General features: G+C 41.8%; 1 long non-coding RNA gene across 2 annotated transcripts; it reads right to left on the bottom strand.

Annotated features, from left to right (window-relative positions):
• Nucleotides 1–716: 716 nt before the first annotated feature.
• On the bottom strand, nucleotides 717–17,984 carry LOC120732083. Of its 2 annotated transcripts, XR_005695518.1 has the most exons (3): nucleotides 17,783–17,984; nucleotides 11,726–11,861; nucleotides 717–760 (listed from the first exon to the last, which is right to left on the bottom strand). It is a non-coding gene; the product is annotated as an uncharacterized LOC120732083 (long non-coding RNA). The 2 variants fall into 2 exon arrangements; XR_005695517.1 differs by lacking the exon at nucleotides 717–760 and having other exon boundaries at nucleotides 11,644–11,861.
• Between the last annotated feature and the right edge of the window lie 607 nt (nucleotides 17,985–18,591).

Here is an 18,591-nt window from a genome sequence, read left to right as displayed (position 1 = left end):
TCCTGTTGGTGAAATCCAATGAAAGTCTGCTTTCATCCAGGCCGTCAAAGATGAACAAAAACTGAGAGACAGCCAGCTTCTCTGCTGTGACCTTCTGTAATGTTGGATGGAAAACATGGAGCAGCTCCAGAAGACTGTACTGCTCATCTCTGATCAGGTTCAGCTCCCTGAATGAAAGCAGAACCACCACACTGACATGTTGGTTCTCCAAGCCCTCTGCCCAGTCCAGAGTGAACTTCTGCACTGAGAAGGTTTTTCCAACACCAGCCACGCCGTTGGTCAGAACCACTCTGATGGGTCTCTGTTGGTCAGGTAAGGCTTTAAAGATGTCCTGGCACCTGATTGGAGCGTCATGGAGGGCGTCCATCTTGGAAGCTGTCTCCAGCTGCCTCACCTCATGTTGGGTATGAACCTCTTCACTCTGTCCCTCTGTGATGTAGAGTTCAGTGTAGATCCTGTTGAGGAGGGTTCTACTTCCTGTTTCATCACTTCCTTCAGTCACACGTTCACATCTCCTCCTCAGACTGATCTTATGTTCATCTAAAACCTCCTGCAGACCAACATCTGCTGAAAGAAAGAAAAACAATGAGAGTAAAGAGAAAGAAAACTCTTCAATGTCTGAACAACACAAGAAGTCCAGTTTTCAGAAATGAGTCCATCAGCAGACAGATGTTCAGTCTTACTTTGTACACAGCTGCTCTGACTGGCTGTCTGCAGTCCAGCTCTGCATCTGGATCTTTCTCCACACTGTGCAGAAGCTCTGATGGTGACACAGAAAAGTCAAAGTGGAGATACTTCTGTCCACCTTTGATTAGACTCATTATAAAAAGGAAAACAAAGTTTGAACACAGTCATGTTTCCAGTTCACTGACTTACATTTATTCCATGGACACTCACTCTAACCTGAACCACAGCTACAACCCAACATTGTTGAGGCCTCATCTCCTCCTTTCCTGACTGTAGAGGTTAAATATGCAACAACCAACAAATAAAAGAATTTGGTTCATTTCAAAGAAATTCACACGGTGACCAAGTAAAGTAACCGTAGTAAAGGAGACAACATCCCGTTGATGGTGGGATTATTTGAAAGATTTGCTTTAGTCACGTCATCAAATGCAGTTGAACCACCCGTGGATCCATGTTTGACCATTCTACCACTCTGAGCTCTGCTTTTTAATCAATGTTCATGAAAATCAAAATTGCATTCAAATTCAGAATTTTAACCCTTTAAATACCAGTTAGATCACATGATCCTAGGAACTCATAAATGAAAAAAAAAAAAATCACAAAACCCCAATTTCTTTCCAAATAAACATGTGATCTGATTTATTTTCTAACAATGATGGAGGTTAGATGTATAGCAATAATTAACAGTATCAATGACTTTTATACATCTTTGTTTTTTGTGCAGTGACAGAAAAACAAAAAAACTCCCTCTTAGCTTGTTCGTGGCCAAAAATGGCCACCCCTTGTTTACATTTACAAACTGCTATAAAATTCATATATATTAAGAAAAATTTCAACTTTTTTAATTGGTTTTTTTAGATTAGCATCAGTGCTGTTCATCAAGACCAAAATTTCAATCAAATCCATAATTTTAACCCTTTAAATACCAGTTAAATCACATAATTTTAATGATTTACATAGGGATAAAAGCATAAAGTCCCCATTTTCTTTCTAAATAATACATGCAAATTGATTTATTTTCTAACCATGATGGAGGTTAGATGCATAGCAAAGATTAAAAGTATCAATGAGTTTTATGCATCTTTGTTTTTTTGTACAGTGACAGAAAAAAAAAAAAATCCCTCTCAGCTTTTTCGTGGCCAAAAATGGCCACCCCCTGTTTACTTTTACAAAATACTATAAAATTTATATATATATTAAAACATTTTTCTACTTTCATTGACTTGATTTTTTAAATTAGCACCACTCCTGGTCCTGAAAACCAAAATATAATTCAAATTCAGATATTATACCCTTTGAATACCAGTCAGATTATGTGTGTTGCGACTTTCATCCGTAAATAAAGCCGCGGCCGGCTGAGTTGGTTGTGTCCCTGTGACGCGCCTCCAATAATCCATAATGAGTCGAACTTGTACTTTGCGCATTTATTTTAAGAACAAAACAAAAACGAACATTTGCGCTTTCAATCAATTTACAACTAGCGCATGGATTAACTGGTGTGCCAAAAAATGACGGTCAACAGAAAAGTTTGCCCACAAACCACTCACCCAACACACCTGCTGCGAACACCGACATCAGGTAAATAGACCGTGACCACACCCACATACCATCACCTGAGACGCAGGTAAAGCTATACACCTGTGCCACCAAAACAAAAAGGAAAAACATAAACATTGACTTTGGCTCTTACAATGTGTCTGTGAAGGTTCTCAGTCATCCAGGTCATCGTAGTCAAAGGAGCATGCAAAGAAAAGCGTCTGGACTTCTTTAAGTTGCTTGAAGATGTTTCACCTCTCATCCGAGAAACTTCTTCAGTTCTAAGGGTCAAATGGTGGGGACTCCCAGATTTAAACCTAGTGGGAGTGTCCCCCCACAGAGCGACAAAAGGACCCCCTAATGATCCTCTAATCGCCTGAGCCAAGGTGTGAAACTGGGTGTAAGTCCTAATCAGCCAGGGTTTCAGGTGAGCTCATTGTGAAACCTGGCCCCACCCTATCATGTGATTTCCTGAGGTCAGATGGATGACCTCAGGATGTAAGTGGGCGTTAAGGCGTCTGGGGAGGGACCTCAAAACTGGATTATAGATGGCAGACAGTTGGTGTCGTAAACCACCGCCTCCATTCAAATTGGTCGTTCACAGTGGACATAGATGGCTTCTTTCACTCCTCTTTCAAACCATCTGTCCTCTCTGTCCAAAATGTGAACATTGGCATCCTCAAAAGAGTGACCTTTGACCTTTAGATGCAGATGGACTGCTGAGTCTTGTCCTGTGGAGGTGGCTCTTCTATGTTGTGCTGCTTGTGAAGTGGCTGTTTGGTCTCTCCAATGTAGAGGTCTGGGCATTCCTCGCTGCACTGTACAGCATACACCCTGTAGCGGTTTTAGATATGGGCAACACGGGCGGTTGCCCGGGGCGGCATTGTGGTGGGGGGCGGCATCACGGGCATCGGCAAAAAAAAAAAAATGCTCGTACTCATGCTCCCCCGACGTCAACCAGCGCATATTGGGAATGGTACAGGCACCAATCGGTTTTCTATTGCCCATTTGCTGGGAGTAAGGACGCCCTTCGTTTGCGAGGTGTGCCTGCTGCTTGTGGCACAGGGAGGAGAGGACGGGGCGGCGGGGGATATTCTGACCGGCTGGAGCAGCATCTAATAACCAACTCGCAAAGTAAAACAAAATAAAAACAAACCACCAAACACGAAAACACCAGACATTATAATACAGACTTATAATTTGCACCGATGTTTTTTTGAAATTCTATACACGAAAAGTGAGCGCGAGAGTCCTCGGTGTGCCTGCTCGCTGCTGAAGTCAAAGTAAACTTTATTGTCATCTCCGCTACAGTCCAGTATATAGAGAGACGAGACGACAAGGTTCCAGTTACAGCAGTGCAAGTAAACAAACAATATATATATAAGAAGAGTAAGAAAATAAATATACACTTTAGGACCAGGGGTAAAGGGATCAATAACAATTTAAAATTTAAAGTTTGATGATTTAAAGTCTCACACGCAAGCCGTTGAAAGGAGAGGAGGGGTTGGCTGCTTCCAAAGAGAGCATATTTCATCCATAATGTTGTAAATCCAACACATTATGTATTCATGATTTGAATCCTGGGTTGTGTGAAATCTCAGAAATGCACCCTAGACAAAGTGAATTTGTGAACTAAGGTGTAGGTGTGTTAGATCATGTTGTGGTGATCCTTGGGTTGGGGGATTTGTGTTCATACTGGAGTGCAAAATTAAAACCAGTGGAAGATGGACAAGAAAAGTTCAAAGCCATCAGGTGCTCAGTTTAGAAAAAAGAGAAAAGAAGAGGAGGAGAAATGAGCAAAAGATGCAGGTAAGCAGATGTGTCATTGGATAATGGCAGGTATCCTGAAACAATCAGAATCAGAATACTTTATTAATCCCTATGAAAATTATGTGAGTTACAGTTGCTCCAAGACGAAATGTTAAAAATGGAAACAGTAACAGACTTAACTCCAAACAATACATTATGTTACAGAATTTAATATTAATTAGTCCTTGTCAATTGTTGATTCGTCCTGTTCTCATTGTATGACGAATTATGATGGCTGTTTGGTAGCCGTTTGCATACTATGCATACTCTCTCTCTCTATCTGTGTGTGTGTGTGTGTGTACAACAGTTTTATATTAATGTACAATCCTTAATATGTTTTGTGTGTGTGTGTGTGTGGGGGGGGGGGGGGGGGGGGGGCGCGCGCCGGAGGGAGTTTTAGCCCAGGGCGCCAAACTGGCTTGGACCGCCACTGCATACACCACATTGTTAAGTCTGTCCCACCATTTGACCTTAGAGCTGAAGAAGCTTCTCGGATGAGAGGCGAAACATCTTCAAGCAACTTAAAGAAGTCCAGACGCTTTTCTTTGCAAGCTCATTTGGCCAGTCAGATTATGTATTATTACTTCGCTTTTGGGGGAAAATAGTAATAAAGTTCACATTTTTTAGCATATGAATGGTGAGACCTAATATTTTTTTTATCATCATTGCAGGTTAGTAACAGTAACTGTAACAATGATTTATTTTTACTTTTTTTTTTTCCTTTGGGGGCGGGATGAATGGCCAAAAAGAAAATCACACATGGTGTGTTAGTGGCCAGAAAGGCAATTTAATGACCAAATAACCCCCAAAATGACTAATAAAATCATCAAAATTTATATTCCAGTGTGTGTGCTTCTGTCTGCATCCTCATCAGCAGCAAGATGTACTAACCACATTAGACTGGTTTTTGTAAGCACACTTTCTACACCTGGTGCAAGGGACTGCTGTTCCAATCCTGGAGGTGCGCCTTTTGCACAGTCTTCTCATTTTGTTGGTGGGGTATGGGTCACACTCTTGTTCAGACTACTGTATCTTGAGATCAATGGCAGAATTGGCTGAGAATCAGTTGCAGTTGTTGAGGTCACCAGCATGTCTGTGAAGGTTCTCAGTCATCCAGGTCATCGTAGACTAAGGAACTTGGAAAGAAAAGCGTCTGGACTTCTTTGAGTTGCTTGAAGACGTTTCACCTCTCATCGGAGACGCTTCTTCAGTTCTAAGGGTCATTTGGTGGGGAGTTCCAGATTTAAACCCAGTGGGAGTATCCCCCCAAGGAGGGACAAAGGACCCCCTGATGATCCTCTACCTAATCACATGAGCCAAGGTGTGAAAGCGGGTGGGGGTCCTAATCAGCCAGGGTTTCGGGTGAGCTCATTGTGAAACCTGGCCCCACCTTATCATGCGAATTCCTGAGGTCAGATGGCCCAGGATGTGAGTGGGCGTTAAGGCATCTGGGGAGGGAACTCAAAACTGGATTATAGATGGCAGAGAGTTGGTGTCGTAAACCCCCGCCTCTGTTCAAAGATGGTCGCTCACAGTGGACATAGATGGCTTCTTTCACTCCTCTTTCAAAACATCTGTCCTCTCTGTCCAAAATGTGAACATTGGCATCCTCAAAAGAGTGTCCTTTGTCCTTTAGATGCAGATGGACTGCTGAGTCTTGTCCTGTGGAGGTGGCTCTTCTATGTTGTGCCATGCGTTTGTGAAGTGGCTATTTGATCTCTCCGATGTAGAGGTCTGGGCATTCCTCCATTCCTGTCCAGTGCAGCGAGGTACTACTCGGCTTTCTTTAGACCCCAAAGGCCGGGTCCTCAGGTGGGTCTCAAGGTTTGCAAATATGGCCACAAAACCTCACTTTTTTGCCACATGCATCGCAAACCATGTAGAGGTAAAATACGTTTGCCCATGACTCCAATTACGCTCAGCCATTGTTGAGAGTGCACACGCCAGCGGCTGCGAGACATTTATACAGACGTATTTCGCACATGACTATGAAAGGCGGAAGAGGAAGTAGTTCCTTTGAATGTAGACAATCGGAATGATATAGTTTCTTTCCACTGTGTTCGTATTAATGATAAACTACAAATTTACCCTAAGTTACTAAAATATTGATATTTTAATGTGAGAATCGATTCTAGAACATAAATGATTGGTATCGGAGGAATTGATATTTCGGGATCGATCCGCACATCACTAGTTAGCAGTTAGCTGAGGCCACAAGAAGAAGAGGCCCCAGAAGAACAATGGATGATAAGATTAGATTTTCAAGACTAGGCAGAGACGTGTTTTCCTTTACTGTCTCTTACAGAGGAGGGAGCAGATACCAGACGAGGTCACGGAGGTACGGGGAGGATTTGCAGCAGACAGCAAGACTGCCACGTCCATGCGAGAGAGCGATGGCTACGATAATCTCTGTTTTTGTCTCCCTATATAATGTTGTACAGCCCATGTGAGGGTCATCCTCTCTGTGAACCAGATGCTTGATTTCACACAGAGGTCCACCAACTGAATTTGATCAGTTATGGAACGATTTACCTCGACAGGCTCCTTCACTCACTGCTTTTATTCTTCCTCAGATATTTTTATTAAAGTTTCTGCATCCATTTTTGCAAAAGACAAATTGAACAATATGCCGTTTTCTTTTCGAAGAACATAAAACAATATGAAACATACACTCCCACCTCATAATTATAGGAGTACCAGTGGGTATACAAAAAGAAAAAAGATAGGGTCCAATCTAATAATACGAATAGTAAACAATGGAGTACAAAATAACAGATCCTGAGTGTACAAGAGAGATGTGGAGTTTCAGAGCCCACACCCCCACACAGACACAGAAAAAACAAAACAAACAAACCAAGAAAAAACCAAAAAGAAAAAACCAAAAAAAGAACCCACAAACATAATGAGTGGTCAGCTTAGTTGTAGAGATAAGTCAAATCTGTAAGAGAAAAGAAATATGTATAAAGTAGGTAAGTAAATGCCATCATAAGGCGCAGGCACAATAGAGTCCATATACTGAAACATAAAATAAAATAAAATAGAATAAAGTCTGAGCTGGCTAATTGGGAGCGTTGCGAGACCGCAAAGTCTGAACATGGTCAAAAAAGGGTTGCCAGATTTTAAAAAATTTGGCCATAGTCCCACGCAGGGTGAATTTAATGTTTTCGAGTTTGCTAAAATGCAAAGCATCTCTGATCCAGATTTCCCAGGATGGGGGAGAAGGGGACTTCCAACATAACAATATTCTGCGTCTTGCCAATAAGGTGAGAAATGCTACCAGATCCGCTTGGGGCGTCGGCAAGACAACTGTATCAAGAAGAACCCCAAACAAAGCAGTTAAGGGCACAGGTTGGAGGGTTACCTGGATGATCTTTGATAAAGTCAGAAAAATATTAATCCAGTATTGTCTGAGGGATGGACATGACCAAAACATATGTATTAGAGAGGCAGGTGTTTGATGACAACGGTCGCAATCAGGGCTAAGGTTGGGGTATATTTGAGCTAGTCTGGCTTTAGTCCAGTGTACGCGGTGCAAAGTCTTACATTGAATCAACCCGTGTTTAGCACATAATGAGGAGCCATGGACCCGGTAAAGAATTTTATCTCAAAAGTCATCCTGAATCACACACCCCAAATCCTGCTCCCATGCCATTTTAATAGCCGAGGTTGAGGAGTTGCCAGAGGAACATATTCTCCCATACAGACAACAGATCAGGCCCTGTGATGAAGGGGAAGGCGATAGAAGGTTATCAAAGTCATGACAAGGAGGTCTAGATGGGAACTGAGAGGATTTCTCCTTAACAAAACTCCGGATTTGTAAGTAGCGAAAAAAGTGACTTTTTGGAAGGCCAAATTTCAATGAGAGCTGTTCAAAGGAGGCAAATGTATTCTGAATATACAGATCAGAAAAAGACCTGATACACAAGGAGGCCCACAAATAAAAAGCACCATCAACTAACGAAGGCTGAAAAGAGAGATTTTTCAAAATGGGTGACTGAAGGGAAAAAAAGGTCAACTTAAAATAACGACGAAATTGATACCATATTTTCAAGGTAACTTTGACAATAGAGTTTTTATAAAAACCTGCACTCGGAGGCTGCTTTTGGGCATAAATCAGGGCTGGTAAAGAGGATAACGCACAAGAAGAAATCTCCAAACTCAGCCACGCCGGGGCATTACTCATGCCTTCCCCCTGTAGCCAGTACCTGAGAATACGAATATTAATAGAACATAAGGTTTGGTAAAGCCATCCCCCCCATCTTTTACGGTCTTTGAAGATATGTCTTGCGTATTCTAGGGTTTTTTTTGTTCCAAATGAACCCAGAGAGAATCTTGTCTAATTTAACAAAAAAGGAAATTGGGATAAATACAGGGACACACTAAAAAAGAAAAGAAAATCTTGGGAGAATATTCATTTTAATTGTATTTATGTGCCCAGCTAAAGACAGATGGAGTAGAGACTAGGGCTGGGCGATATGACCCAAAATTCATATCTCGATACTTTTTAGCTGGGTGTCGATATAAGATATATATCTCGATGTTTTTTTAAAGCCATAAGTTAAGAACAAAAAGAGAGTTCTTAGTCACACTGTGTCCCAGATGTCACACAGGCATTTTTATTTACATACAGCATAGATTTACATGAAGAAATTACTCAAAAATAAATTATCAGCATTTATTAAATAATCATGCTCCATAAATAAAAGAAAACAATGTTCTTTTTGTGCATAACAAAAAGCTCATAATTGTGCAGTCAAAATGTAAACTAACAGACGCTGAGCATAATAACAAAGACAGATTTCACAGCTGCTCTGTTCCCAACTTCTACTGCCTGACTGACAGCCTTGAATTTGAAATCCGCTTCGTAACCATGTCTCTTAACAGGTGCCATTTATGGCCCTTATACACACACAATACGGTAACATTACGTTGAAGCACAGTACGTATCACTCCGCGAGGCTCTAGAGTACGGTAGCTGTAATGCTCCAGCAATCCATCAAGCGCTGCAGCTCCGTAGCTTACCAAAGTCGTACTAAAACATTTTTTGACAGATTGCTGAGCCCCATGTACCACATAAAATCGGTTCGCGGTCAGTAAGCACAACCAGAATTCATACATAAGGCGCGCTGTCAACTTTTGAGAAAATGAAAGGATTTTAGGCCGTGCAGCCCCTGTGGGCTGCATGTCGTTAGCGTGGTTAGCTCGTTATCACGGTTAGCTTGCTAACACGTTGACGCTGTCCAGCCCCACAACTCGCTAACGGAGATTTGCCGTGTCCATCTTGTCGCTGCCTGCAGGTGAAGCTTTGGGGGAGGAGGGGGAGTTGTGTTCAGTGAAGGAGAGGCGAGGCCGAGTAACGTTGCGTAGAGACAAAAGTGGACGAAAGACAGGCAAACTTGTGGCTCCACAAGTATAATTATAACGTAACATAGACTATATCGATATAAAGGATATTGTCACATCTTATATCTCGTATGAAAATATATAGATATTTTTTAAAAACTCGATATATCGCCCAGCCCTAGTAGAGACCATCTGTCCAAATCCTGCCTAACTTTCTCCACAAGTTGGTCGAAATTAAGCTTGAAAAGAGCATGGAATTGACTTGTAATTTTAACCCCTAAATACTGTATGTAAAGTTGTCCGATACAAAAAGGCAGTGCTGTACACTGATATTTCTGTGCAGCAGCATTCAGAGGGAACAGTTCACTCTTGGCGAGATTCAGCTTATAGCCAGAAATAAGGCTAAACTGTTCAAGTATTGAGAGCACCAAAGGAAATGAGGATGCTGGTTCTGAGATATAAAGAAGCAAATCATCTGCGTATAAGGAGACCCTTTGTTCTATACCATTTCTACTAACCCCGGTGATACCTGGGTTTGATCTCAGCGATATGGCCAGGGGCTCAATTGCAATTGCAAAGAGCAACGGCGACATGGGACAGCCCTGACTAGTCCCCCTAAACAGAGGAAAAAAGTCAGAACATGTGCCATTTGTTTTGACAGCGGCAAGCGGGGAAGTATAAAGAAGTTTCAACCAGGAGATGATTATTTTACCAAAGCCGAATTTATCCAAAACATAAAAAAGGTATCCCCACTCGACCCTGTCAAAAGCCTTCTCAGCATCTAAACTGATCCCAAACTCAGGGCTGTTGGAGTCTGAGGGATTGTAAAGAACATTAAACAAACGTCTAAGGTTAGAGATGGCATATCTCCCTTTAATAAAGCCTGTTTGATCCAGGTTAATTACAGATGGCAAGACTGCTTCCACACGCATCGCTAAAAGTTTAACAAGGATTTTATAGTCCACATTTAACAAAGAGATGGGACGGTATGAGCCACATTGTAATGGATCCTTATCCTTTTTTAAGATCAAGGATATAGATGCCTGCAGTAGAGAGGGTGGGAGGGATCCAACTTCCAGTGAATGCTTATACATATTTATCACGAGCGGGGCCAGTTTAGGCATAAATTTACGATAGAACACTCGCTGCTTTTAAACCGCCTTTAAAACTTTAAGACCTACCATAGAACCAAGTTCACCAGAGCTTATATTATATTTTTACATGCTGTGGTGCCATTTTTGGGAGCATTTCAAGTTGATATACATCAATACAACCATTATAGCCCAAATTTTAATAATATGTACGCATTAAGTGCATAATAATTACATAAATTGCAAAAAAGTGCAATAAACTACAAAAAAATTGAAAATCCCTTTTGCTTATTTAACATATATTTCTAGTTAGAGAAATTTAAGAGGCGTATCCCTCAAAACTGTAAATACAAAAAAGTTGCACAAAATAGTTTCCCACCACAGGAAATTTATTTTACGTGTCTTCATACTTTTATTTTTGAAATACACCAATTTTTATATACTGCAGGAAAAACAAAAATAAATATTATAATGTAAATTTGCAAAAAAAACCAGCATATGCATCAAAATAAACTATTTCCAGCAGTGCAATATGAGTCCTAAGCATCCCAGAAACGACACAGAAAGTCATAAAGTCAAAAATAACTTTTAAAAACACCAGTATAGGCTCATAAGGCCCTGATTGTAAAAACTACATTTCCGCAAAATGACGTCACTTCCGGTTTCGGGCAGGTCATGGCAGACATGCGATAGTTTGCGCTGAAGTTTTACAAACAGCTGATCGGATTAGCAAAGCGTGTTTCTGGAATATTATGTTTTTGTTGCTGCAAGTGCTTTTATGCAATTTTTGCAAAGCTATATGTGGAAGGAAACTGTGACCTAGGACAAGCTGATGGCATAAGGTGTAAGTACAACTCCTCCGGTTTCATGTGCAAAAAAAATTGCACTAGCTTACGTGGTTGCAGTGCTACCAGGATTTAAAAATGCTTACGCAAAACGGAGCGTGCCCGCTCCGACCGGCTTTAAAGGGTTAAAAGACACTTTTACTCCCTGACCTTTGACCCAGTGTGACATGTTGACTCACTACCTCAGACAGCTTAAAATAGTCTTTTTGTTTTTTGGTGCTGCCTAAAAGAACCGTAAAATATCTGTCCTATATACAGTTATGTTCATATATTTTTGTGCTACATCAGGAAACTCAAAAACATAGTTTGTAATATTTTAATCCTTATTTTTAAAACTGTTTTTGTCATTTTTCTTCTCCCATTGCATCAAAAATCATTATTTACACTGAATAAATGAGTCAGCAGCTCTCTTACATTGTTGCTGCAGGTTCATTACTGAACACTGGAGGATTTCCTTTGGACCGGTCACTCCTCACAGACATACAGCTGGATGCTGCAGATCCTGCTCCATCCTTTTCCTCCATCTTCTTGATGTCAGGGTGGAGTTAGTCTGAGAGGTAAACACACACACTCAGAGGTGCTGTTGTACTGGAAGCATCACACTGACGGGTTTCTAAAGTTCTCATTGATCATTTCATGGAGTTTCTGTGGTAAACACTGTCCTGTGACGTATGTGTTATGGTGAGGGTCATGAGGGCTAACCAGCCCCACTCCTTACTCCTCATATTTCAGCCTGAAGCACAATAACAGCCTAAACCTAACCAGGAGGCTGTAACCTCAAAGGGACTTCATGGTTAGAAATAAAGGTTCGATGAAATGAAGCAGATCATAAAGACATGAGTTCCAACTTTAAAAGAAGCATCCACACGATGACGGCACAGCAGAGGAGCACTTTCTCTAACACACTGATTCAGTTCCACTGATACAAGGACACACACAGGAAGGCACACACACACAAGCCTTTATAAGAAACAACACAATCATCTGCGCTTGACTTGTCAATCCAAGTCCTTAGCCCATGAGCCCGCGGTATCAGACCACAGATATTCCCTTACTTTGAAAAAATAAAGCCAGTTTTCAGAACAGACCTGATGTTTATGCTACAGCCTGTTTACCAATATAATCAATATCAGATATCAGGGCCCTGTTTCAGGAAGCCGGTTTAGTGGAAAAACTGAGTAAGTATACCCTGAGTTAACGAAAACTCTGGGTTTTCGGTTTCACAAAGCGAGTTCAGATTAATTCTGAGTGAGTTACTATGACGACACACTCCGTGAAGCTAACCTGCCCCCTAGCAGGTTTACTTCAACTAACCCTGACCTTCTCCGCCTCTTTGTCGGAAACCTGACTGTAGGAAGTGTCAGACATGGCGTGCCCCTCCCTTGAAGAGCCAGTAGATGTTGAAGCCCAAATTCTCCGCAAAGCTCTCCGCTGGGAGAGAGTGATTAGAGCGCATTCGGACATTTTATCATTTCCTGATGATTTCCTGTGTGAACGTTACCGTTTTTCAGCACAATCTATAATTTATTTGAATAACATCCTCAGGCCTAATATTGCTCATGTGACACATCGCGGACATCCTCTCAGTTCTGTACATATTATTTGTATTGCACTTCGGTTTTTTGCAAACGGGAGCTTTCTGTATAATATTGGTGATGCTGAGCACGTTTCCAAGGCTACCGTCTGTCGGGCAGTCAGGAATGTTACAGTTGCACTGAAACGTCTCCTGTACTCGTTTGTGGTGTTCCCCGGTCATAGACCCACAAGATTCATCAAAGAGGGATTCCACAAAATTGCAGGTAGCAGGATGAACAAAACTTAATTCATGATGTGGTGATATTTGAACTACTACTTAAATTTTACATTTATTCTCACGGTTCCCAGGCGTGATTGGCTGTATAGATGGCACTCACATTCCAATCATTGCTCCTTCAGTAAATGAAGGAGACTATGTGAACAGGAAGTCTTTCCACAGCATTAATGTGCAGGTACATAGCTCCCTGTAGCATTTCAAACTAACAAATTATTTCATTATAGTAATGGATGCTAATTTGTGTTCTCTGCACTGTGAAGATCATATGTGATGCTGCCAACATTATCACAAATGTGGAAGCCAACTGCTCAGCCTCTGTGAGTGGTGGTGGTGGAGGACCCCCACCTGTTTTTCGGGCCTCCGCTTTTTTTCTGTTGGCTATAACGGGTCACATTTGAGCATACAGAGTAAGCAAATATGTACTTGTAATGTGCTCAGATAATTTCAATAAGTGCTTACAGAAAGGAAATTAATGTAGCCTCTAACTGCAATTGATTTACATCGGACAAACAGACCAAGCACTATGGCTCTTAATACAATTACACCTTACCTGTTTGGACTATATTTTTATATTTCATTTTTACTTGCTGCCAGGAATGTTTGGGGCCTGTTGGGTTGCACCTGCGCTCACATCACATCACAAAATCAAATGTATAAAGTAAAAAATAAAATATAATGAAATAACGTGTTAAATGGGTGGAAATCCCTAGATCAATGTTTAAATTAACACTCACTTTTTTCCGCGGAATTTGCATGTTATCGGCATATGCTGCAATCAGAATTTCGGCCTCAAGCGCTGTAAAATACATTGACCGCGCCTTCTTTCCCTCCGTCTCCATGGTGACTCGCTTAATCTGTGCTCCACTAATCAGGGCTTTATGTATCCTCGTGCGCGCGCTCAACTTGGGGTTAAAGCAACTCCACGTTGACTGAACTAATTGTTATCAGCCTTTCTGAAACCGAATATTCCGAGTTGGACAGTTCGGGGTTACTCAACCCTGAGTATCGTTTTTCACTCTGAGTTTTCTAAACCGGCTTCCTGAAACAGGGCCCTGATGTTTATGCTACAGCCTGTTTACCAATATAATCAATATCAGATATCAGAGCAACAGAAACCTCGGTGATCAGGGCCCTGTTTCAGGAAGCCGGTTTAGTGGAAAAACTGAGTAAGTATACCCTGAGTTAACGAAAACGCTGGTTTTTCGGTTTCACAAAGCGAGTTCAGCTGCAGCCTGAGTGAGTCACTATGACGACACACGCCGTGAAGCTAACCTGCCCCCTAGCAGGTTTACCACAACTAACCCTGACTGACCCCGCCCCTTTGTCGGAAACCTGACAGTAGGAAGTGTCAGACATGGCGTGTCCCTTCCGTGAAGAGCCGGTAGATCGTGAAGCCCAAATTCTCCGCAGAGCTCTCCGCCGGGAGAGAGTGATCAGATCGCGTTTGGACATTTTATCATTTCCTGATGATTTTCTGTGTGAACGTTACCGTTTCTCAGCACAATCTATAAGTTATTTGACTAACATCCTCAGGCCATATATTACGCATGTGACATCGCGGACATGCTCTCAGTTCATTACATATTATTTGTATCGCACTTCGGTTTTTTGCAAACGGGAGCTTTCTGTATAATATTGGTGACGCTGAGCACGTTTCCAAGGCTACCGTCTGTCGGGCAGTCAGGAATGTTACAGTTGCACTGAAACGTCTCCTGCACTCGTCTGTGGTGTTCCCCGGTCATAGACCCACAAGATTTATCAAAGAGGGATTCCACGAAATTGCAGGTAGCAGGATGAACAAAACTCAATTCATGATGTGGTGATACTTGAACTACTACTTAAATTTTACATTTATTTTCAGGGTTCCCAGGCGTGTATAGATGGCACTCACATTCCAATCATTGCTCCTTCAGTAAATGAAGGAGACTATGTGAACAGGAAGTCTTTCCACAGCATTAATGTACAGGTACATAGTTCCCTGTAGCATTTCAAACTAACAAATTATTTCATTATAGTAATGGATGCTAATTTGTGTTCTCTGCACTGTGAAGATCATATATGATGCTGCCAACATTATCACAAATGTGGAAGCCAAGTGGCCAGGCTCTGTCCATGACTCACAAATATTCCGTGAATGTACACTGAGCACAAAATTTGGACATGGTGAGTTGAGAATACTTTAAAATATATAAAGACCAATTGCTTCAGGGACATTTGAACTGAAGTGTATCCTTCTGTCTTAGGAGACTTCACTGGCTACTTGCTTGGTGATAGGGGGTATCCATGTTTACCCTATTTGCTTACCCCTTACCCTGACCCTGAACCGGGCCCACAGCAGCGAAATAATCTGGCTAATTGCAGGACAAGAGCCAGAATTGAAATGACTATCGGAATGCTTAAGGCCCGGTTCCAGTGCCTGCAAGGACTCAGGGTCACCCCAGAAAGGGCATGTGACATTATTGTGGCATGTGTGATTCTTCACAACATTGCCACAATTAGAGGAGAACACTGTCCTTCTGAACCAAACATCAGCAGTGATCCAAACCATGAACATCCTGACCCTCCCACGGACATACAAGATGGAAGTGCAGTCAGAGACACCATATGTCACAATCATTTCTTTTGACCCATCACCTCAACATGTTGAAAGAAGAATAAACAGATTTTATGTTCAACTGGCTTTATTGGTCACCTGTGTTTCCTGTACACAAAGTATTAAAAGATGTAAACCTCATAAAGTGTCTGTTGCTTCCTCCTCTGTAACAGCTGTCAATGTTTCTTCATTATTTTCCTGTAGTAAAGAAATTAACAACATTGCTGTTCTACTGTAAACTCATATAATCTGTGGAGTATTAAGAGTACTCACAACTGCATGTTGGTCTGGCTCAACAGGAGGCTGCACCAGATGCAGTACACCACCACCATCAACTGATAGTATATGAGGTTTATACAGGTCACTTATAACTTACAAGGGACCAAATGGCAATTAACAAACATACCTATCACCTTACACTTCATTGTCATTATGCTCTCACAGACAACCAAGACTGAGGGAAGGCAAAATCAGTAGGAAAATGACTTCACTACAAAATAATCCATTATGGTAAAGAGTTTATCAAATGAATGAGTAGCACTGCAAAGGTGACTGTGAAGACAGGATGTATGCACATCATGTCTTATTTTGAATTTACCCCTTATGTAGGCACTTGTGTCTTGCGGGGTTATTGACTCAGAGGATGTCCCCGCAGAGATGCCTTCAGCCACAGGGCGCCCACTGTTTTGGCTGAGGGCCAACTGCTCAGCCTCTGTGAGTGGTGGTGGTGGAGGACCCCCACCTGTTTTTCGGGCCTCCGCTTTTTTTTCTGTTGGCTATAACGGGTCACATTTGAGCATACAGAGTAAGCAAATATGTACTTGTAATGTGCTCAGATAATTTCAATAAGTGCTTACAGAAAGAAAATTAATGTAGCCTCTAACTGCAATTGATTTACATCGGACAAACAGACCAAGCACTATGGCTCATAATACAATTACACCTCACCTGTTTGGACTATATTTTTATATTTCATTTTTACTTGCTGCCAGGAACGTTTGGGGCCTGTTGGGTTGCACCTGCGCTCACATCACATCACAAAATAAAATGTATGAAATATAAAATAAAATAACATATGATAAAATAACGTGTTAAATGGGTGGAAATCCCTAGATCAATGTTTAAATTAACACTCACGCATTGACTCTGTCGGCTATGTTTTGCCATGCATGCTCCCTGTCTTTTGCAGCTATGGCTAACTTTACTTTTTCCCGCGGAATTTGCATGTTATCGGCATATGCTGCCATCAGAATTTCGGCCTCAAGCGCTGTAAAATACATTGACCGCGCCTTCTTTCCCTCCGTCTCCATGGTGACTCGCTTAATCTGTGCTCCGCTTATCAGGGCTTTATGTATCCTCGTGCGCGAGCTTAACTTGGGGTTAGCGCGACTCCGCGTTGACTGAACTACTTGTTATCAGCCTTTCTGAAACCGAATATTCCGAGTTGGACAGTTCGGGGTTACTCAACCGTGGGTGTCGTTTTTCACTCTGAGTTTTCTAAACCGGCTTCCTGAAACAGGGCCCAGATATCAGAGCAACAGAAACCTCGGTGATCAGGACGCTGGGACTGAGAACAGGAAGTGGCTCAAACGTCACAGTTTCATGACGTCACCCTGAACCCCACTCACGGAGTTTCTGTCGCCATTGTAGTTTTTAAAGTCCCGTGATAAAGGCGGGTCTTTCTGTGAATCCGCACGCTCATTGGCTAATAGCTCGAGATTGACACCTCGTTATCCAATGAGCGTGCGGGAACTTCCGACATAAAGTTGTTTCCTTTGAAAAACCAAAGTCTGATTATTTTTGCCTCCACTGACGGAGCCTGTTGTTCCCGCCACAGAGACACAGTAATGTCAGAGCGGTGTTAACACTCACCCTGCCTCAGCACAGCTCTCACTCTCCTCCTGCTCTCTCACACTAAACGGAGGCTCAGCTAAACTCACTTCCTCTCTACTTACAGGAAACCAGCGCTCAGAGGAGCCGACCGGCCTCACATTTCACCCACAGACACGAACAGCGTGGAATTATTTTATGTCATAAGAAGAAACATATTCATGTAAACACTCACCTGCCTCAGCTCCACCTTCCTCCTCCTGCTGCTCTGAACGGAGGCTCAATGCTTTCACTTTCACTGCTGCTCCCTAAACACAGAGGATGCTGGGACTTGTAGTTGTTTCCTTCCGGTGCGGTCTTCCTCTTTGTTTGTTTGTGTTTGTGTTCAAGTTATTTCGATCATGTAAACATCAACAGAACATGTGAAGCCACACAGAGTTTGTATGTCGAGGTGGGTAGGAGGGTTTAATTACATGATCCTAATTCCTTGTGTTTATGAGGTGAGGTTTGTTTGTTTGTTTGTTTGTTTTACTTATATTTAATAGTTTTGTTGTTTTTACAGCCTCCCTTGTTGGCATGTCGGAGGATGCACAGAAAGGACTCCATAGCCTGGTTTAAAAACAAAGTGAACTGAAAGCTGAAACGCCCAAAGTAAAGGACGTGTACAAGAGAATCCTCAGCCACCAACCACTCCTGGAAATGGACTCAGAGGAGGAGGAGGACGTTCCAGACGATGAGAGTGATTTGAGCACTTCTGATGAAGACTGATTGTGTCATCATTGATGTTATGTTTGGTAAATTAAAAAGTTAATCACATCTGTTTAATGTGATTTTTATAATGTCTGTTTTAGAAATTGCTTATCAACAGACATTTTACATATTGAGAGGAAAAATGTAATTCCCTTGGTGCAGTTGTTTACCCTGAATCATTCTTTCCCATCTAATATAATGACTAGTGTACATGTTCAGATACAATAACATAATTTAATTCATGGGATGCTTTCTGGGCTGCTCAAATTACCACAAAATGTAAAAGCACCAGGC

Source organism: Simochromis diagramma, unplaced genomic scaffold, assembly GCF_900408965.1.
Source record: "Simochromis diagramma unplaced genomic scaffold, fSimDia1.1 OVJJ01000794.1, whole genome shotgun sequence".
Lineage (NCBI taxonomy): Eukaryota > Metazoa > Chordata > Actinopteri > Cichliformes > Cichlidae > Simochromis > Simochromis diagramma.
This window is presented reverse-complemented; position numbering and strand designations above follow the sequence as displayed.